Source organism: Pinus tabuliformis, chromosome 2_1, assembly GCF_031772625.1.
Source record: "Pinus tabuliformis cultivar Carrire ecotype Pingquan chromosome 2_1, CPIR1, whole genome shotgun sequence".
NCBI classification, from domain to species: Eukaryota; Viridiplantae; Streptophyta; class Pinopsida; order Pinales; family Pinaceae; genus Pinus; species Pinus tabuliformis.
Window position 1 is genome coordinate 582,165,628 of NC_142299.1, and position 19,598 is coordinate 582,185,225.

Below are 19,598 nucleotides of genomic sequence, written 5' to 3' on the forward strand. Positions count from 1 at the left end.
AATGACTGATATGATGATCATGTTCCAGACATTGGGCCAGTATGACTAGATGGATTCCCGCGGCATGGACGGCGCGGCCGAGGAGCCAAAGAGGCGGCTGCTGATACAGAACAGACTCTAAACAATGTCCAGCGACACTTGGCAAGACTGAGCTACCAAGTGCCGATGGCCGTCATAGAGGACCTTCCTGAGGATATGCAGCGTCATGTGGTTGGCAATTTCACATGACTGGGTTCGCATTTTTCGGCGTGTGGCCAATGCTATAGTTACATACTTAGATGCTCATCCTAAGCCGAGGCATTAGATATGTCAGACATGATTATGGGCATTTGAGTCCCAATTTTGTATATTTTTTGGACACACATATGTACACTCGAGACGCTTTACGATATATATATCTATATATAGATATATATATATATATATATATATATATATATATATATATATATATATATATATATATATATATATATATATATATATATATATATATATATATATATATATATATATATATATATATATACAATTTGACTTTTTTATGCTTGATTTTATTATGATGAATGATTGATGTGCCAGTCTAATGCCTGATTAGCGATAGAATCAGCTAACCAATTATGAGATCTTGGAATGTGCAAATAATTAATATAAGTAAATGATCTTTGCAACAACCTCACCCTTAAATACTGGCGATATAAACATGGATCTCGTACCCGATAAATGTTATTTAATTGAGACACTATCAATTGAGAATCAAGATACACTACCAACAAGTTAATCCCATGGGAGATTGCCTCGGATAATAAATTAATAACAACAGTATACTCGGCCATATTGTTTGAAGCAGGACCGATGCACACGCCTCTTGATGCCATCAATTGACCAGTTGGATAATAGAGTACCCAAGCTGCGGAAGCAAGATTCCAAGTGTGCCGACTAGCACCATCGGTGAACCCAAAATAGACCAAATCATCCATCAACACCTGCCACAGCAGACCAAAAAGTGTTGATATCAGAAAACTCTCGATGATATATGTACAAATATACATAAAGTACAAAGAAGCCATTGCCTGGCCAAAACTAAGCAAAGTACTTCTTTAGGTGGAGCCCGTTAGGAGGCTCCGCCAACTTACTCCTAGGTATGTTTATAGGTACGACGATCGAACCAATCAATATACTCCCTTCGGCAAATGAATGTGTTGGAGCCAAAGAGACCGTACAAACATCACTAGTCGAACTGGAGGACCGGGATTCGACTTCATGCACAGGGGAATGAAAGTGTGACCAACGATGTAAATCTTCCAAAGGTCGATCTACAGCCGTCATTGCTTCGAATACTGCTTCATCCGATGGAAAAACAATATCCAAACAATCCGATGCAGAGGTGGAATCGAGGGTCCGAAAATGAGCCACATCACCGTCTATCTCCTTCCCAGAGGAAGAAGTAGAATGGTTATCTACAGAGTTATGGATAGATTCACATCTAAGCTCTACTGCAGATATAAGAGATTCTATTCCACCCACCTTGTCGTCACCTGATGTGGTCACAGATGAAGCTAAGGTTCCAGGTTTCGAAGAATAAGGAGTTTGAACAGACTCTCTCCGTAAAGGGTCCCTGGAGGATGAAATTGTATCTATCCCAGCTGTAGGAGGGGGAAGATTAAACGTACCCATCAATGAAGAGTACATCCCGACTCCTAGACTCTCAGTAGGTGGACGGGGGTTACCCACTAAAGGAACAGTAGAGTCAGAACTTGCTTGAGGATCGACTGGACAATAGTCCAATTGATCAACCTTAACGATTTTCCCCTCATGAGGAAAGCAAATGACATGAAATAGAGTCGAAACAATGGCGTCCATTTCGTATACCCAGTTCCTTCCTAATAGGAGATTATAGTCTAGGTTAGCATCTATGACCTCTACTTCGATATTAACAACCTTTCCTCCAACACATATAGGAAAGGCTGGGATAATCCCGTATGGCCTATGAGAATGACCATCAAATGCTGTCAATAGGGTGGGTGAAGGAACAACCGACGGTGATCCAATGGCCTTCCAGCATGACATAGGCATAACACACGTGGAAGCTCCCTCATCTATAACGGTGTGAAAAATATTGATTTTCCAGTAGGTAGACTTTATCTGGAAAGCCATGTGATGAGGAAGTCTCTTTTTGACATTATTCATATCAAAAGTGGGAGCTAAGGAATTACTTGGATCCACTGCCCCCATTGCCGATAGCAAGGCACTTCGTTGAGCAGGACATGACTGGAGAACCTTTAACGCAGACATAGCACATGGACTCTGAGCCAGATCCTCGACAATGGAGTAATTCCGGGCTGCCCTAATATTAGGGTTGATAGTCGCGTATTTTGCGGAACCTTTCGGTACCCGAGGTATAGTCTCGACAGAAGGTCGCTCAATATGAAGTGGGTTGTTAGTTTCGGGAACTGATTTACCCTTGGAAGTTTCACCTTCACCATAATCGCATGACCGTGTGGTCACATTAGCGTGAACACCCATCATGAAAACGTTTGATGACTTATCCCCTTCCTGGTTGCCCCCTGCAGAGGTACCAGGGTTTGAACTTGTGCCAGTAAGAAGTTGTTGCCCTTGGGGAAACAGGTTAGTTAACACAGCTTGAGAAATAGAAGTCCCTTGTTGTCCTAACAAGCGCTGAGCGTCTTCAATCTTAGGGCAGAGATGAGTTAAGTGGTCTCCACTGCACAACTTGCATGGAAACTTGACTTTCTTTCTCGGCTCATTTCTACCACCAAAAGTGTTGTTGCCGGATTTATTTGCATCAGGCTTCCCATCCTGGTTCTTTTTCTTACCTCGTCCTTTCTTTTTCCCATTGGAATTTTGATTTCCTTTGGGGTTATCAGATTGGACGGAATTAATTGAAGAAGTTTGGGAAGCCGGGGGGTTAGACGATGTGACTTGGTTGTTAGAAGTAGTTTGTAAGGACAACTGCTGCAATTGATTCAACAAGTTCACGGTAGTTGTGTCTACTGACCCGACGTTACCATCCGTGTGCGGACCTGGCTTCGACTTAGCTACATCAACCTTAGACCCAAGAGCATCTGGAAAGTATTTTTGTAGGATCCCAGACTGAGAGTAGATCAATTCTAATTGTTGGGCCCTAAAAATGGCTTGCTCCTCAAAATAGACCCCAGACATGGAGACATCCTTGGAGATCTCGGGTTGTAGAGATTTCAAAAACCACTCGAGATAGTACTCCGGAGGGATTTCGGCTTTAATGAGCCTCTTTCTCCGTCTCCATTCCTGAATATGGTCAGAAATGTGAGTTGCCTTATCCTGATGAAAGGTGGTCAGAAGTTCAATTCGGCATCATAGCGGACAAGCAACTGGAAATGATTTAAGAAAATATTGGCTAAGTCAGCAAAAGATGTAAAGCTGCATCCTGGCAACTCTATATACCATTTGGTCGCATTACCAATCAAGGTACACTGAAAGAGTCTCAACCTAATCGAGTCATCGATAAGGGAGTTAGATGAGCACCACAAATGGAATGTGGTTACATGGTCGCTTGGGTCTTCACCACTCTTCCCTTCGAATTTTGGAATGTCCGAAGGGAGTTTGGTTGGGACCAGAGGCCAGGCCGGATTGTACTTGATTGGGTCATTTGTTAACTTAGTGAGATCTGGCAAGTTCAACGTTGCCAGAAACGGAAGCCTAGGAGGACCTTGGGGATTCCACCCAGACTGGGCAGAACTCCCAAAGTTCTGAAAAGATTGTCCTGGAATTTGGGAGGCACCAGGCTGCCCGAAGTAACCAGTAGAACCGGCTGAACCAAAAGGCAAGCCTTGTGATCCAGCAAAATTCGGAGTTTGACCAACTCCGGTCGTATAGCCTCCATAACCAGCAAAGTTTCCTCCTAAAGGATGGTAAGGAGTTGATAACCCCTGATACGGATTCCAAGCCGAAGCTAGGGGAGGAATACTTTGAAACGAACTAACCGTGGAGTACGGCCTATTCCCTTGTTGGCCGATAAACGGATTCCCAGTTCCCGCGCTACTAACCCCAGGGTTAGTCCAACCTTGGAAAGGATTACTGCTTTGTCCTATAGAAGAAAAAGGCATGGATCCTACCATTGGGTTGGAATGTGGTATATGACCACTTCCGAAAGGAAAACCCTAGAATGAAGCCGATCCGCCCATCATGGACGTAGCGGCACTAAACGAGACCGATGGAATACCTTGTGAGTGGGTGCCAAATGGGAAGAATCCAGTACCAAAAGCATTGGTTTGGGCATTTTGGACGGAATGGAGGTAGACCCAACTAAAGATGTGCTAGCAAAAGATCCGAACAAGGAAGCAGAGGAGATGGAAATCGTTCCTCCCCCTTGCACCGATGTTGGAGTTTGCATAGTCGTAGCACTTGTAGAAGCCATGCTTCCAGTAGTGGTCATCGATGGCAAGCGCATAGCGTAACCTGGACTTGACGGTCTATGCTTCGGAGACCCAACGTATTGCAATACATCTGGATGACTAGATGGTAGTGGAGAATTTGGAGCCGCTAACGACTCTGGGAGTTCTTACCTCTATGTTATTCTTCGCTTGAAATAGAACTCGAGAAAGGACTGGAGTGTCCCTCTCTTGTTCAGAAGTTCCAGGCCTTGCTTGGCCACTAATGCCCCCGAGAGGAGGATCAATCCCCGATGCGTCAACCGGCGTGGGACGGAACCCACCGGTAGTATTGCCTCTGCGCCTTCTAGGAGAAGGCTCTAAACTTGGTGGCGAAAGACCACGAAGCCTTCGAGACCGTCTGGGAGATCAATCAGCCACTTTGAATTTTTTGTTATGATCTAACTAAAGACTCAACAAATTGAAAGCTAGGCCGACTAAGAGCACATAGCACACACTATAAAGTCCCTAAAGATACATCCAGTCAAAAAACTTCCAAGTATTTCCGCTCCGGGTGATTAAGACCGGACACCAAAATACGAGAAAGTGAATTAAGGGGCCTTCCGAAGATAGTCTGGGATGATGAGGGCCCAGTCCTATCAGCGAAGGTATCAGAGGAAGTTACGTTGACCTCTTAACAACAGCCTGTGCCGGTGCAAGCCCCCAAGCTTCGCAAGGGTGCCCTCTAATAGTACTGTCGAGAGTGATGCAACGTCAACCTCAGGTGCCACGGGATTCCCCTCCGCAGCCACCTGTGTAGTTCCCTAGGAGTAGCAACTATGGATACCAACTCGTCGCAGAAGCCAGGCAGAACAGTCGTGATGTAAGTTCAGACAAGTAGGAGAGGGGGTATCTCTCTTCCCTGTCTTCACAGACCCTCGTGCTTAACTCCCAGATCCAGAGCTTTCCTGGTCTTCCTAACGCTATTGGATTTTCTCTCGTTATTCAGACTCCTACGTTTGACGTTTATATGGCCTTGGAGAGTTAACTCTCCACTCACCTAATCCAAGGCCCTAAAATCCTAATCTTGTTGGTGTAACTGACTAAAACAAAAAGTTCTAGTGAATTTTAGTTAGCGCTTGATTTTAAATTATGCTGTTCTTTAAGTCACAAGGTAATGGAAGTGAAACTAGTGGTGTTTTTTGACGCAAAAGAAATTAATAAAAACTTAACTACATGCACATGCACTTTTTCGTTTTTCGATGAAGAGCAATTTCTATAGGGTTCAGAGGTACTTCTAATAAAACAAAATTTTCTTTTCTTTTCGTTAATTCACGCTTCACACTCACAAAAGCTACCAAAACTATGTATGCCTAAAAAGGGGATGCAAATCTATCCTAATGAAACAACTATATGCGGATGCAAGATTTAAAACTACTCTAAAAACAAAAAATGAAAGTTGCTTGCTTATCAATCTTTATCTTGCCACTTAAGATGCCTAGATGGAATATGAGAGCTACCATTCATTTCGTCTAAACACTAAAAACAAGTTCTAAGACAAACATAAAGCACTTTCACTCAATAAAAGGAAACCAAATGAAAAGCAAGTTCAAGAAAGCAAAACTAAGATTTTCAAAAGATTTTCTTCAAAGCAACAAACAAAAGAGTCTTTTCAAAAAAACGCTCTCAACAACACTGAAAACTTGTGATTGAAGAATAGGCATAAACACTTTTGCGAATCAACACCACTCAACGGATGAAAACTCAACAAAAATAAATGTGTTTGAAATCGCTCTTAACAATCAAAAGCAGTAATGAAAGCTTTGGCAATGAAAACCAAAAAGATCAAAAAGACAAAATCCAAGAAAGTGTGAATCAACAACTTTCATGAAACAAAGAAGTGGATGGTCACAAAAAGCGATTTTGTCAAGAAAACAAAAAGTCACCAAAAGCAAGATTAACACAAAGATTGTGATCAATCTCCCTACTCTGATGAATCAGAGTAGCCAAGATTCCTAGCAAGAAATCTTGCGTGCTTTAACAAAAAATGATGACGCTTGCAATCAACAAAAAACAAGACCAATACTCCTTATAATCAGAGAGAATTCAAAACAAGATGCTCGTTGTAAAACAAATAACTGATACTGGACAGTGACTGTTTCAGACCGAATCAAACCACCAGACAAACCTCCAGAGACAAACAGATTTATAAATCTTTAAAATTGCAATATATACGCGACTGTACTGATGTACAGATTGCGTGTATACGCGACTGTATCTAAGGAAACCTGCATATACGCGGGTTTACTCAAAGAAACAAGCATATATACGCTTTTGTAACTAAGAAAAACAGCGTATATGAAAAGCTTCAAGAAAAATAAATAAATAAATAAATAAAACTGAATAAACTGACAAAGCTTAAAGTTCAAGAACAAACCAGACAGTAACAGCAAGCAGACAAGGCAGCTGAGCCCTGATTGGCTTGAAAAACACCCAAACTAGGAACAACAAAAGTGTTGTCCCCAGCGGAGTCGTCAATTCTGATGGAGGGAAATTTTCCCCTAGAGCTTTTTGGGTTGAAACCCTAGCAGACTGAAAGTTGTCTATTCAAAGAAGCACACATTCACAGAGCCATTATGCTATTATAATCAAATTCTATTGTAAATGGTACGTACCTTAGGTCCTACGTTTGAGAAGACCTTTAGGGTCCAAACCCTTCTTGGAGTTCCCTTCTTCTCTTTTGTTCTGCAAAACAACCAATTCAAAGAACACAGCAGTACATGGACAAAAACTTATAAAGAAACCATCTTCATGTTATAAAGAAAGGTAGTTAGTTATGAAATCCAAACAACCATTTACATATGAATTCTAAACATGAATATCATTAACATAAAGAAGATTCATTTCTGGAACCAAGACATGTGTTTCTTTTATTATAGACAAATAAAGTACATAAAAAGGAATATCTTCACCTGAGTCACCTTCAGCAAGCTCCAAGCAAAGCTTCCTTCCGAATCCGTTCCAACCTCAAGCCTTTAACAAACTCCTTCCATGACTCTCTCCATGATGTCATAAATGGTGGATAAACATCAACACACAAGGAAACAAAGGTTTCCTGTACAAAATGGGGGAAGTGCAGAAGGCACAAGGGACTTCAGACCTGGTCAAGGGAAAAATCTCAGCATAATAACATTTCTCTCTCTTCTCTCCTCCTTTAGGCCTTCCCTTTGAGGTCTTTTTATACCACTCCCAAAGTAGTTTTTGAGTTAGGAGTTGGTTGGGAACAGTTGGGCCACGGGCACTAACATGTGATCAGCAGGTAAAATCCGCAATCTCCGCCCGAAAATAAGGAGTCTTATATTTTTTTAAGTGTTTTAATACATACACGCAGGTTGGCTATACACATACCCGCGTATACACGCGTTTAACTCAGGGCAATGTCACATATAAGGGATAAAACATTGTTTTTTAAATTTTAGAACCAGGTCTGGAAGGAGGGGTTGCCCTAGGCCATGAGTACAGCATCACAAACCATAAGAGTGAGATTTGGAGCTATAACACTGGGTCTACCAAGTGCTCAGAGGGATCAATAGATTTCATCCCCATAAGAGTGGTACATGTGGAGTTAAGATGGATAAAGGTTGGTTTTTATGATAATGAAGATATTAAATAGACTTAGGAAATTATATTGTAAAAACATCTTAAGGTGAATGGTTAAAGCATAGACATTGGACAAGTATATTTGTATACTTCTGTTTTAAACTGAAACAAATCCAGGGCTAAAAGGAATGGATTGATTGCACTAATCATCCTTCTATAACTTTCCAACATAAGCTAGAGTAAAAAGATTGTAATTTGGGTAATTTTTATACTGCAAACATGAACATACTTGTGTATTGGCAGGGTGGTTACAAGGTCCCTAGAAGTGATGAATTTGAATTTTTCTTGGTTTTATATATAGTATTAGATTTTTTCTCATGCTTTCTGTGAATGACACGGGTGAATTTTATCCTACACCCACTAGGTTATCGATATGTAATTTCGGTAATTTTGATTTCAAAAGATATTTTAAAGAAATGCAATGATTTCATTTGTGTATTAAATAAACACAATATTCTAATGGAATTCTGGATTTGTGATTTACCTATATAGATTCCATGGAGAAGTGTTAGTGGTGTGACATTAATTGTCCTCAAGCAGAGGCTTTAGTTTTACTCTTTTTGGAAGCAAATACTTTCTTCCAACGTTTTTGAGTTCCATGAAAAATTTGAAAGTCCTAATAGTATTCAATTATGGGTTCAAGAGAGACATAGTATTCAATTATGGGTTAAAGAGATCCACACTGAATGATCTATCGGCCTTATCTTCACTTAGTTTAAGACTATTCACTTGGAGAGCCTACATGTGCCCCTACTTCAAGAGCATAGTAAAGTCATGTAGAACTTAGAGAAGCTATCTTTAAGCTTTTAGTGAAGATTGGAAAAATTTATGGGTTCAATAACAACCAGTCGAGCATTAAGCTTCAATTAATGCTAGATTTTAACCTGGAGCACTTTTGTGATTTGGAGGAGATGCCCCCTCGTATTTGTGACACATCTTCAGTTGTGAATTAGACTATTACTAACTGTCATTTCCTTCGAAAGTTACTTGATGACTTGGAGAACCTAAACTCTTTAAGAATGTTAAGGAAGGAAAGAAAGTACATTATGCTAAGTTCTCTTATGCTTTTCAAGCTTTTCTTGGATATCTACAACATTTCAGGTGGGAAAGTACATTCTGTTAATGAAAATTTTGTCTTGATAGAAAGGCCCAATTTCAAATTCTAATGCTTTCGAAAAGCATTGTATAACTGTAATGTCTCTAAAAGGAAAGCATATTTTTTCAATTTAAGTATCATGATCCCATATTCCAACTTATTTTTCAGTAACCCATTAGGCTTTGTAGCTTTGAATAAATCCATGTCTTTTGATAATATCCTCTTCCAAATTAGAACGCAGTTTCCTTTTGGCAATAACCACATACAATGTCTTGATTTTGTTATTGAGAAAATAGAGGTTGTGAAACAAGCTTGTGCCATACAAGGACTTGATTCATTGATTATGTATCAATTATGGCTCTTGATGTAACAATGTCTTGATTTTGTTGCTTGAAAATAGAGGTTACGCTTTACTATTTCACATCATTTCTTACAATCTTTCCATAAGTATTGATTTGTAATCTCAGTCATTGAGGGATGACAGTAATGACAAAGGTAATATTCCATGGTTTGAAGTTACCCTCTTACTAAATATTTAAATATATCACCACAATTTAACTATTAGTTAAAGGAATTGTATTTGATTTGTAAACAATTCATTGCTTGATTTATAGATTTTTATTTTTTCCCTTTTTTATTTTTTTCTCAGATTTGGTATGAGATATCTTCCAATATTTGGGTTCCCTAGTTCCCCACCATAGCTATGAGGTTCAGATGCTATCATTAAATATTCTCAGAACGTTACAAATTTTCTAGTAAGTGTGCTTTGAAACATTGTTGTTGCTTTTCCATGGTGTTAATGCAAATAAGCACTACAACTAGTGTCATTATTTAGATTAAGTGCCAAAATCTAGGTGGTCTTGTAATGATGGAGTGATTGTTTTCTAGCTACTAAGGCCATATGCATTTTTATCTCTTATGTTGCCCTGAGATATTCAAATTCAGAATAAGAATTGAGGTCTCGTTTCCACTATAGATTGCAGTCAGTTTCTTGAACATAATATATAGTAGATTATATTTTACTAATCAACTGTGGATGTGATCCCTCGCAAAAAGGAAATTCAAAGTGACTTTGATTTCACATTGATTTGTCAAAACATCCACACAGGAAGGAGATTCAAAGTGACACTGATTTCACATTGATTTGTCAAAATGGAGGCAAGAGAAAAGGAAACTTTGTATTCAACAATGCTCTTAATTTCATATGTACATGCATAGACATATTAATAGAAAATATTGAAGGGTTGTCTAAGTAATATTTTCCATTCCACTACATTCTTTACAGCTTGTAAATAAATAACTCAAAACAATTCATTACACTACTTTTTATTCTTTATTAATCAGTGGTTAAGATTTTGATATTGAACTGGCTAAAATTTTTCTTCCTTCTGTGAAATTGTGTGTTCTATAATGCTTCTTTTCCATTCACTATGTATAGCATATAAAGTGTGTCTAATGGAGTAGGAAGATTAGAAAGTCTTGTGATCCTTGAACTATGTTACAAGGCAGAAACCCAATGGGGCAGGGTAGGTGCATCCCCACAAAGGGGTCACAAATACCAAAGTTGGTATTTACTAGTGCCTTGAGCTACAAAATTTCCTTTACCCTTGTATTAACAGTGAATCCAGATAGGATTCTAATATTATCTTTATAAGATTTATATCAGTTAAGATTGATGAATAAAATTCATGAGACTTGAGCTAGGATGTCCTTGCAAGGTGGTTTTTTATTATTGGAAGCTATGATGGCCATTATGTTAGGCTAGGTGGTCGCACTCCCTTGATTGTGAGCACGATTGTGATCAAGATGGAAGACTTCATAGTCTAGATTGATTGTTTAGCAGCGATAATTAGTGGGCTCATTCACAAAAGCTTCTATTTCACTAATCCTTTTTATAGAGTTGTCAGATTCAATTTCCAAAGGTTTTAATTACACTATAGAGTTGAGTTCTAAGAGAGTTGTGATTCACAGTGTTAAGTATAGCAGTTGTGACACTTGAATGAAGACAAGCATAGTAGATGTATCAGACTCTGTTATAAGCTTACCTGCATATTATAATGGACTTGGTTGGCTTTTTTATAATTTTAAAAACAAGTTCCATGTCGTGGAAATGTGAAAAAAAACAGTGATATTGCCACCATGTGGCTCTTGCCATATATGGTTTTATACTTTTTCAAAAAAATCTCTAAGAGTTCACAATGCTAAGACTCACTAGGACCTTACAAAGTTTTATTATTTAGTGGAAGACTCAGCAAGATCTTATAAGATTTTATAATTGAGTAAAATATTCGCCATGCCTGGTGAGAGATTCGCCAAAAAATTATATATACATATTATATTATTGATAAAATCGCCTTCCATTTTTCCTATATACCATGGAGATTCACCCATTTATTATACATATAAATTTAGGGGGGGTTCTTAAAATTTTCCCTGTTTTTCACTATAACACCAAGAGTATATCCAACAACTCGTAAGCTAGATATACTAGAAATTTATGACTTAACAAGAGTCAAGACTCCACGAAGGTGGGGGGCCCTACTCCTTGAGCCTTATCACCATGGGCCAAAGATTTCCCCCCATGGGATTTGAAACCAACTAGAGGGGATAACATACCATTGTGTTAATCACCCAGTTGTCCCACAAGGAGACTAAAACTAAAGTAATGTTAATAATAATATTATAATTTTAAGGTCACAGTCAAGCTAGACAACAAATTATTATATAAGATCCTCTTGCTTATGGGACAAAGGACCTATCTCTATGTAACAATTTGACTACTAAAGCCTACATAATTGTACATACTCTACTCACTATAAATTTAAATACCACACATATAGTATAATTCAAAAGAACTAAAAATTAAAACTTATAAAAATATTTGAGAAATAATCTCATGCATAATGTTTGTATTAAAATTCACTTTTTTTAAAATAAAACATTATTTTAACAAATTGTATTACATAAAATGACACATTTTGTCACTAACAGTGTTACACCTCCTCTAGGAGATAGTTTCATTACATGAAATGACTATTACACTTTTGCCTAACCCTTTATTTCCTCTACATATCTTTCTCCTATCAGGTGTATCGAAAAGAGACTCATACTGAGCAGTGTCTTTTGCAAGTTCCCATCATTTTCCTACCCAGAAGATAGGTGTTCTCAGCACGTTAGCCACTCGGGCTCTAAGGATTTCAGATGAAGACCGCCTTTCTAAAGAAAAGTCCCATCTCATTAATGTCTTCGTCCAGAATGGTTATAGTAGGCAGCAAGGTGTTAAAGCTTTCCTCAAAGGTAGTAAGGGTCCTAAGGCTAAGACTAATTCAATTGATCATTGTTCACGAGTTCACCTCCTTTTCATCCAAGGGACACCAGACAAATTGCGAGAATCCTGAAGAAGCATAATTTTCCCTCAACCTTTAGACCCCTCAACACCATTAGAAGCTCCCTAAAGTTTGTTAAAGACCAGGTGAACCCTATGGATTTGAAAGGTGTTTATATCATCCTGTGCTCGTGTGGGACCTCATACATTGGTGAAACAGGTCGGTCTATTAACCAAAGGATTAAGGAATACGCTGCTGATATCAAACATCGAATGACCAAATCTTCAGCTCTAGTGGAACATGCGATGAAGACCAAGCATCATATATGCATTGAAGAGGCTAAGGTCGTCGCAAAGATTTCTCATTTTCATCACCACAAGTTTAGGGAAGCCATTGAAATTGAGAAGTCTTCTAATAATATTAATAGGGATGACAGCTAGAAAATTAGTAGTTGTTGGATTCCTGCCCTCTCTTCTTAGTTTTTCTCCATCTTTGTATGTGCTTTTCATCTCGTTTCTTATTTGTTTTATGTTCTATTCCCTCTTTATTCTTCCTTTTATTTATTGTTCATTAGAGAGGATTACCCTCTCTTTTTATTTATTTTATTAATTTTTATTAGTAATATTATTTATTTATTCATTATCAGTATTTATTATTATTATTATTATTATTATTATTATTATTATTATTATTATTTAGAAGAACCCCCTCTCTTTTCATTTCATATTATTATTTATTCGTGTTTAATATTTATTCATTTCTAAAATTATTTATTTTTATCTTTATTTATCTATTTTCTATATTTTTTTTTTATTTGATTTATTTTTATTTATTTATTTAATCCTTGTTATTTTTTCCAAGTCGGATAAACATATAAATATTAATAATATGTAAATAAATAAGTGAATGAACAAGTTATTTATAATTAAATAAATAAATAATCATTATTTTTTTAATTTTTTTTTAAATATCTAATACAGTTGTTTAGTTATATTATTACAATAATAATAAACATAAATTTAAATAAATAATAATAATAAATAAATTAAATAAATATATAATTATTAATTATTAATTTTTTAAACAATCTAAATATTTCCCTCCCTTAGTCAAATATAGTTGTTGAGTTCAATTATAATAATAATATATGTAAATAAATAAACAATATAATTTTCCCTTCCTAATTAAATATGGTTGTTTTCTTCTAGCTATTAAGATGGCATATTTTCTTATTTAGCCTTTCTTTAAGATCTGTCTCTTTATCTTGTCCTAAAGATGAACCACACTAACTGATTCGAAACGCATCGACCAAATATTTACAATGTGATTTTTTCCAAAAATCTTCTTATATTAACACATAAATCAATATATTAAACATTGAAATATAATACATTGCAATATCCATTGAACTTGACTAATGAGATTATCTTGATAGCCAATTTTAATTGAAAAAACAATAAGATGATGCACAACTTAGTTGAATCGAAACGAATTTTTCACATTTGAGCTAAAGGGAAGATTAATAGCTACTTTAGCTTAAGCGTTTGCTTTTCATGGTTTAGTAATTTTGATTTTCATGGTTACATTGATTGATAATTTGTTTATGTTTTTTTTATTTTAAATTTTTTATTTCAAATTGAAAAATATTAAAATAAATTGTTAAAAGAATATAAAGAGAGATTTTTATTGATTCAAAGAAATGTGGGATTATCAAATAAGAGAGGAGATCTAAAGAAATGTGGCATTATCAAACAAGAGAGGAGATGTAAAGAAATGCCATATTATGAAGTAAGAGAGGGTATCCAAAGAAATGCCATATTATTAAGAGGAGATTTGCCTCAAGGGTTCTATGAGTGGGATTGTTTTTAGCAATAAAATGAATGAAAAATCAAAAAATAAAATTTAATGATAATACCAGTAAATTTGACCGAATAAATCAATTCCATGCATGGGATATGATTAAGAAACATAAACTTGGAAAAAAAGAAAGCAAAAGACAATATTGGAACCCTCAATTATTAAAAGTATTTTCCTGAGTAATGGAAAGCCTACTTCGATGAGCAAATAAATGAGACCAAAAGTTGAGTAAGTGACATCATAGTGAACTTCATCACTACAACATGCAAGTTGGTTAGAAGTGGATACATGTTAGTGGGGTCCATTAAAAGAAAGATTAACATTAATCATAATGTAAAAAGATGATTAATATCAAATCGCATTACTCTAATGTAATGTAACTAGTAGTGAGTTTATTGGCTAATAATATGTGTTTCTTTTTTATAAGTTTACAAGTTTAAATTCGGAGAGTAAAGCATGTATATTTTTATCAATTTTAAATAGTAAAATTATTGTTTCACAAATAAAATAAAATCTAATACATAAATAATTGTTTCACATATAAAAAGAATCTCATACATCAATTTATATGGTTAGATAAAATTTTAAATTTTTATTATTATAAAAAAATTACAATTATAACTATTCTTCTTAAAATAATTATAACTTAAACTATTTATATAAATTTATTATTAAACATTTATTACAAAATATATCCTTTAATTAAAAAACTCAAAATTCACACATATAATTAACATCAAAAACCTATTTTATTCACATATCTAACTTAGAGTTATAGTGATCGTTTCTAATATTCCTAATGGAAAATAACAATAAATACCAAAAAAAAATGAACGAGGAACAACAATTAAAATTAAAGAGCAAGCACCCAAATTAGAAGACTAGAGAAAATGAGCAGAATAACTGAGTCATTTAATTAATAAATAAAAATCTAGGTATATAATGAGTAAGAACAATGGAACCTTGCTTATTATGTAAGCTAGGAAAACCTCAGATGAAATCTCACTAACCTAACCGCTGAAATGGTTCCACGCTGATAATGTGCACTACCCAAAATATTTGCTATATGTTGCCAAATGAAACAAGACGGTACGCTCAAAGTTATTGATCTGATATGGAGAAAATTAGTAATGTTGTGTTAATTCCCCATTCAGAGTAAAAACCAAGATGCTTATTATTTTCTTATCAAGCGCTTAAGGATTCACCATTTTTGCTTAATTAACTAATTCCCATGAAAGCTTCTTATGTAAATGTTATAAACAATTTAACATAAAACATATGTTGAACAACAGCAAAATAACAGTAAAGAACATAAAAATACAACACACAACACACAACACAGAGATTTGATAAGGAGTTCACCCCTCTTGGGCTACGTCTCCTTGGTCCAGCTTCCAATGCTTGGGCCTCTCTGTTATGCTCAAAATTACAACAAAAGTGTGTTTAAAATGCTCAAATGCCTCTAAAACCTGTCTCAATGAGTTCAGAATAGCCAAAAATTCTATAATTTACTCTTTTCGCACCTAATTTGGATAAGAACTAAAGAAGTTATTACCTCTCCTAGTTTTCCCACTATCTGTTCCACAAAATGCTCTAAAATCGACATAAGCCCACAAATTTGCTCCAAAATTCGCTCACTGAGTGAGAATTTTACCGCACAGCAGGTCATAATGTGTCGGCACTGATTGCCTTTATCGCATATCGCAATTGGCATAAAAACCCGGTGGTCCTGTGAACAAAACAGGCGATTGTGCGATTGCAATATCAAACGGACCCGACGGGATTATTAATCGGATTGCATAACTTATTGCATCCGGGATCCCATCGCACATCGAAATCAATGGTGAATCGGAAGTAATAAAATGTGGGACTCTTCCCTCTGCAGTTTGCAATTGCTATTTTCAATTACGATATTGCATCTCAACCCGAACTCGCCAGGGGCCGATTAATGTAACTCTCCTACCCTTACCGATTTGTGATTGTGATTTATCGCATCACATCCCTTCTCTGCTCGGGGCTGACTCTGTATCACCTTTCCGCTTACAACTTGCGATTTGAGATATGCGGGGACCAATGGAGGCTTGTCACTTGGCGCATACACATTCACTGAAGGGCCTTGCCACATCATCCCATCCTGCTATGTGGACAAGTCAAACTCGAACTTTTACTTGCTCTAACTTCTGCATACGAGCTCAGATTTGAGTGTCGTTTGCATTGTTGGATTCAGAATGGCGAGCTCTTCAATCTAAAGCTAAGTTTAACAAAATTCCGACACTTCGAATTTTGAGCATAATTTTGAGCACCTGATCAATAATGCTTCGAATGCACTAGAATTTTAGCTTTGAATTCCTCTCCCAAAACCATGAAAAAGATCTGAAATGGTTTGGGTTGAATAAATATGATGAAGAAGCCCTCCAAAATGGTGCAAACAACTCTCTAGCTAGCTATATGCCATATTGGAATTCTCTCGTGTATACCACTGAGAAAGTTGTGAAACTTTAACCATAACCTCTCCAACAAATACTCACAAAAACCTAGAAAAGCTTAGCCTATTTCCAGCTAAATCGAAAAGCCCTAAAAAGTGTGAATTATTGTATTGAGGCTTCTATGATCCATATCAAGTTTATGAGAGATTTTTCAGCGTAAATCACATCATATTTCATTTGTCGACATGTTTCAAACCAACCTGTAAGGACCTGTGGTCCAAAGGCATCACTGCCAAGACATGCGATGAGCTTGTTAGCAAATGAGCAAGTGAAGATGGACGAAGTGTGAAGGCTTGTTGGTGAACGACGAGTTGGAAACTTGAATGAGGTGCAGCTCCATGACCGAAATGTGTGAAGGACATAAGTTTAAAGCACATGAGGAGGAGGAGCGATGATTTATATTGCCTGGGGAGCATTTGGACACACCCACGGCCGACCTACATACGAAAGAAAATGAACGAAGGCTGACCTATGTTGGAGGGCGTATTTGCAAAGGAATGTAGGGTGTTGGCAAGTTGGCTTGGGCAGCTCGACTTTCCCAACGCATCATATATATATGGAGGAGTTTTGGAACGAAGAGGCAAGCATTCGAACTCAAGCATTCAACGAGTAATGCAAGTGAGGAGCGCACGATGACAAGGAAAAGTTCGAGTTAGAGGTGAAGCCGCAACAAGGGAGGCGCAGGTCGTAATGCGCTCGTTTTTGGGCAGGCATACATGGTAGAACATCGCACGGGTTTCGGTTATTGGTTGTGGGCACGGGTGAAGGCGCCGGACTTGACACAGGTGTCTCGGGTAGCTCGGGTGAGCGCCCGCCCATCATGCAAGGCTAAACGCGGAGGTGGGAAAGGGGACTTGGGTGAGGTCGCCCGCCCACCGTGCGGAAGTAAATGAAGGGTGACTCGGGTGAGGTCACCCACCCATCGGAACAAGGTTCGGTTGAGAAGCGCAGTTGGCAGCTCGTGTGAGGGCGCGCCCGCCCAGCTTGGGCAAGGAATCTTGGTTATCATATGGAGGTGTGAGAAGTTGTAATTTTGGCTAAGTATGAAACTCAGTGTTTCCAAGTATACTTGTAAAGCTTTGTAAACATTATAATATACTGTATTTGGGTAGACTCATTGTTCAGGGAGTTGCCCCTCCCTTTATACTGTGCAATTGGGTTCTCTTGTATAATTGTTGATAACAATGAATGTGTATGGGTGTTCATTGGTATAAAGGAAACATAATAATTACTTGGTTGCAAAAAAGAAACTAAGTAGACTAATGGTTAGGCGTAGTCCATGAACATAAGTATTGGTGAAAAGAAAGTGTTTGGTGGTGCCGCACCTCGCCAAGTACGATTGAAAGACTACCGTAGGCCTGGGGGCGTGACAGTTGGTATCAGAGCAAGGTTGCTAGTGACGAAGTGCAGATGGTATTGAAGCTGATTCAGGGTTGAAGAAGCTTGATAGTTGATGATAGTGGAAGCAGGTACTTGCAGGTGAAGGAAGCTGGCTTCACATACAAGTGGAACAATGGTTGGTTCATGATTGCAGGGAACTTGGTGAAGCTGGTGAATGGTGAAACAAGTCTAGCAGAGGTGAAGCTTAGTGCTTGGGCCAAGCTGAATGACAAGGCATGGCAGGTTTGGAAGAATGCGAAGGGAAGCTCTTGCTTACCTTATACAGGTTGAAGCGGATCAAAGAAGAGAATCCTTGGATTTGAGATAAGCTTGAAGTCTTGGAAAGGAATGTTGAAGACGAACTTCTTCAACTTGGTTGGACAATGGAGTAGGATGAAGTTGCAGATTGTGTTGACAAGGAAGAGGAAGCCTTGATGTTTGAGGATGTTGCAGATGTGACAACGATGGAGGATGAACTTGAGGTTGATCAAGTTGGACTAGGATCGTGCAGTTTGCAGACATGGATGGATGAGGATACTCACATGGAGGAACCTCATGATAATGATGTAACCACTATTGATAAATGTGTTTCACTTGAGCATTTGGTAGATGAATCGTATGCAGGGAAGAGCAAAATCAATTTGCCGATGTAGCGGGACATCTTACCATGGATTTCTACGATGAGACCTTGTATGGAGGAGTAAGGATTGTTGATTGTTGCAGGACTTGTTGGGGTTGTTTGTGACCTTATGGCAGAAGGTACAAAGGCCCGTGACAAGGGAGGAATATGATGATTGTTGCGTAGGAATGGGTCTTGCTTTAGCCATATGGAGAATTGGATAAGTTCCCGGCATGACTGATGGATAGATTGGAGGAGGGCACACACTTGAGGTATGATGATACTTGGGTGGACTTCTCATGGACGAGACCAAGAGTAAGTCTTGGTGGAACCTTTAGTGGGGGAGCTATGATGGAGAGACTCGTGATGATGATGATATGGTTGGGTGACCGAGTTCACTAGACCGAAGATTGCAGACTTGGATAGGGATGACCGATTATTGTAATGGGTCTACCTAGTTGGACTACATGGGCAACTTAGTCATGGACATCAGGTTGGAGACATGGAGCATGGAAATCTTATGCAGGGACATTACGTAGGAGCACTTGTAGAGGTGTCACTTATGGGCATCCAATGAGGAGTTCCAAGGCGGGGATGTTGTGGAGGTGGATTTGCTGGTGTGACATGGAGATGTTTTACTTATGAACCGATGGAGAGGTTGTGCACTCTTGTACAACAAGGCCATGGACTTGGATGGAGTTGTGAGCAGACTATGGATCATTCCTACTACATGGAGAGCTGAGGCATCTTGCAGAGACCTTTGGGCCGAGACTTGTATGCTTGCTGAGATGTTGGCTGGAGATG